The following is a 4,346-nucleotide window of genomic DNA, read 5'->3' as shown; positions in this document are numbered from 1 at the left end:
ATCTTTCTATCCCGTTAGCTTCCACCACCAGCAGCTTGTTCTTGTGGTCACCGAGGAGAGATCCCAGCCCTGCTGGTCGGGGACTTGCCTGGATCCTTGGGGCTTGTGGGTGGATCAAGGCCCTGCCCCAACCCCGCGTGGGCACACTTGGGCTGCTTGGGGATGTCTCCCTCACGTTGTTCACCGTGTGCACCTGCCTGCGTCGCACAGACCCGGGCAGCTGGTGTGGCGGGCGTGTGGCGGGCGTGTGGCGCACTTGCCGCTGTCTGGCAGGAGGCGCCTCGTACCCTGGCTAATCTGATGGTGTTAACTGACGGGAGGCTCCCTGGGGGTGAGCGAGAGGCTGAGGTTCTGCCTGGGCTGCCGCATGTATTTCGGGCACCAGAGCAAGGGGCTGAGCGAGGAGGTGGGTACGCGGCTCTGTCCTCCTTGGGGATTGAGAAGGGAGGAAGTTAAAAATGCCCCATGTGCTGTGAAAATCGGCGCCTTTACTGTATCGTGTCGTATTTACACCACTGTATTTTTTTGGCGGCTGGCCAGTATGGGGATCCAAACCTTCGACCTTGGCGTAACCAACACTGCACTCTAACCAACTGGGAACCGGCCAGCCCTACACCGTTTCAGAACCGTGTCTTCACGTGACACGTTTTTCACAAACACAATTAATTGTTTACGAGTGTCCCCTACTAATGGAAAGGTCCCTGCCCATGGGGGATTCACATCATGTCTTGCTCACGGGTCCCTGCTCGAGCACGTCTCTGGGTGTTCCTGTGGCTTCGGTCTTTAGAGCTCAGTCTTGTGCATCAAAGGCTCTGCCTCTCTCCGGTGTTCTGTGGCAGGGCCGACCCGCTGACGGATGTCTCCAGCCTCCCCGCTCCTCGAGGTGCCTGTTTCCTACCTGTTTGGAGGCCAGTTAAAAAAAAAAAAAAATCTCTAGATAAAGGATCTTATATTAATGTATCTCTTAGCTCAGCTAGTTAGAGGTTGGTGTTACGATGCCAAGGTCAAGGTTTCGATCTCCCTACCAGCCAGCTGCCGAAACAAAACGAAATGTGTCTCGTGCTTCCAACCTTGGCACAGAAGGTTAAGTGCCCATGTGCGCATCTCATGCAAATAGCCTCCTGTTCCGTCTGTCCTCTTCTGGTGTATGAGGGGTCTTCTAAAGGTTTGTGGAAAAATAGAATTAAAAGGTGCTACGAACCTTCCTGTGGCCTTTCTGAAGCGCCCTCCTCTGTGCGAGTCTTGGCGACGTGCAGGGCGCTCGCCTTTGTCCTGCCTGCGTGCTGCAGGCGTTCTCCCGCATTTGGGGTCCATGTTGCGTGTTCATACATCATTTTGCCCATCAGCCCTGCTCACTGGCATCTGACAGCAGGTTTATCAATGTCATTAAATGTCCTTGTGTTTTGGTCTTGTTTGCATGGTCATGTTTTGGTCCTGGTTCGTTGGGCAGGTGGGGTGGACATGGGAGGGTTTGTTTTCCAGGCGCCACCCCTGTGTTTCCCCTCCCCTCGTGGTGGGTCTTGTCTGGCACTGTGGGGGACGTGGGGGGGGGGCGGTTCATTCAGTCCCCAGGGGACTGAGAGGACAGATGGACCCTGTCCCCATTGGGGGGATGGTGGGGCCTGTTCACATGGGAGAGGGTGGATGAGGCCTGCCCCCGCCCCCTGTCCCCTACCGTTACATCCGGGCCATCAGTCTGCTCCATGACCTGCTGCTGGTTCTGAGCCACCAGTGACTGGACAAGGACTTGGGCCTTGGACAGCGGCTCTTTCGACTGTGGCCTGAGGTCCGCGGTGCTCACGTTCATCAAGGAACACGTGCTCGTGGAAGGGCCACAGGTCAGCCCTTCCCAGGTGTGGTCCTGGTGGGTGGGTGTGGAGGGATCTGAGGGGCCAGGAGATGGGGGCAGGGTTTGCCGCCTCAACAGGTTCACCCCGCCACCATGAGGTCCCTAGAGGTGCCTTGCTGGGCATCTGCTGACTGGCACTCACAGGTGGCCTCACGTTTCATACCACCACAGAAGGTTCCAGGGATCCCTGAAGCCAAAACAGGGAAACACAGGCAACCTCTGGGGCCCTCAGAGGGCTTCCTGCAGTGGGCTCCGGGTCTGCACTCAGGGACAGACACATTGGGCCATTCCCGTGGGCAAGCGTCCAGCAGGTCTCACCCATCGCAGCTTCCAGCCTTCCTCCTCCACCCCACCTCAGACACAGGTGAGGATGTAGGGGGCTCCCAAGCCCCACCCTGAGTCAGGAATCTCCAGATGTGAGCCCGCATGCCGTCCCCTGTCCCTGTCCCCAGCCGGCATGGTGCCCTTGGAGACTAGTTCAGAAAGCACGCTCCCTGTCTTGGCCTCTCAGCCCCGCCGAGGGTGGGCTTGCCTCTCCTGGAATCTGTCTGCTGGGATTCAGGCTGCTCCAGGCAGGCATCCTCTGGGCCCTCACGGTGACAATGGAGGGGACTTGCCGAGTGACAGTGGGTCCTGCCTGCATCCCTCCCCCAGCTCATCCTACTGCAGTCTGGGGGCACAAGCCATTGCCCCCGAGACCCTCCCTGGGCACGGCCAGGCTGCCTTCTGACCCTGGCATGTGTCCAGGCTGGCCTGTGCAGAACCAGGGCAGATCCTTTCACGACGTGGCAGAAGGTTGTGTCTCTGACAGTGTGGAATGCTCCCTTGGGAGCATCTTGTAAAGCTTTTACTTCCTCCAGAGATTTCGCCACCATTGAACAGGTGAACGTGGCAGTCTCGACAGTGACACCACCAGCCCTTGTGCTGACCCTGTGGGTTCAAGCTGGCGTATTTCTTGGGTTGTAAATTTTGCTGGTCCGCTTGTGCTCCAGGCTGCTGTGCAGGAGCGAGATGGTTTCCTGTGTAGACACCACAGTGGGCAGGATGCTCAGCCGCGTGTCTGTCCTGGAGGAGGGCGGGATGTGGGGAGCAGGCAGACCTCGGGGTCCGTGAGTGAAGGGGCCACTGGAAGACTTGACAGAGACACCGAACTGCCCCCTAGACCCCGGAGGAGTTTACAAGGAAGAAGATGCGGAGGAATTAGATGGTCTGGTCGAGAGAGACGTGCTCTGTGAACTGCTCATGTGTGACAGCTGGAGGTGACCGCGGCGGCTGAGTCCTTGCTCCTCCTGCAGGTCTCCGCGCAGCTGTCCCGCCTCATGGGTCTCACCTGTAGTTCCACACTCCAGCCGTTCATCACTCGCTTCTTTTCTATTTTCCTTTTCTCTAGCATAAAATATGGAATGTGGTTAAAAAAAAATTCAAAAGTACAATAAGTGTAAAAAGCAGAAAGGTCACCCACAGTGTTACAGGGTCAGTGGGACATATTTTCTTCCAGTCTTTTCTTGGTCATCTCTGTAAGGGTGAAAACCCTATGTGCTCTTTGTGGGCTGCATTGAGCATTAACATCTAATAGGCCTTTTTCCCCAGTTTTTTTTTTTTATTGTGGTAAAATACATACATAGCATAAAATTTACCATCTTAGCCATTTTTAAGTGTACGGCTCAGTGGTATTAAATATCTTCATAATGTGCGGCCATCACCACTGTCTGCCTCCAGGACTCTAAGTATCTGTAAGTGGAATCATACGATACTTGTCTTTATGGACGGCTTGTCTCAGCCTAATGTCCTCAAGGGTCATCCACGCTGTGGCACGTGTCAGTCTCCTTCCTTCTCAGCGCTGAGTAACATTCTGCTGCTGTGTGGACAGAGCGCGTTTTGCTCACCCGTGCACCTGTGGGTGGACACGGGGCTGCCCCCACCCCTTGGCTACTGTGAATTGTGCTGCCGTGAACATCAGGCCTTTCTGAGACCCTGCTTTCAGCTCCTTTGGATGCATACCTGGAAGTGTGATTGCTGGGTCATGTGGTCATCCTATCTTTGACTTTTTGAAGAACTGCCACACTGTCTTCCACGGTGACTGCGCCATTTTACAGTCCCACCAACAGTGCGTGAAGGTTCCAGATTCTGCACATCTTCCCCGACTCTTGTTATTTTCTGTTTGTTTGATAGTAGCACCCTAATGGGTGTGAGGTGATACTTCACTGTGGTTCTGATTTGCATTTTCCTCATGGTTAGTGCCACGGAGCATCTTTTCACTTACAAGACTGTGTGTCTTGGTGAATCGTCTGTTCAAGGCCTTTGCACATTTTAAAATCAGCTTGGTTGTATTTTTGTTGTTCACTTTTAGGAGTTCTTTATATATCCTAGATATTAATCCCTTAGCAGATACATAATTTGCAATTATTTTTCCCCATTCTGTGGGTTGCCTTCTGGTCTATTGATACTATCTTTGGATGCACAAAATTTTAAAATTTTCACAAGATCCAAATTGTCT

This window comes from Galeopterus variegatus, unplaced genomic scaffold, assembly GCF_000696425.1.
Source record: "Galeopterus variegatus unplaced genomic scaffold, G_variegatus-3.0.2 Scaffold6710, whole genome shotgun sequence".
In the NCBI taxonomy this organism is placed as follows: Eukaryota; Metazoa; Chordata; class Mammalia; order Dermoptera; family Cynocephalidae; genus Galeopterus; species Galeopterus variegatus.
Note: the sequence above shows the minus strand (reverse complement) of the source record.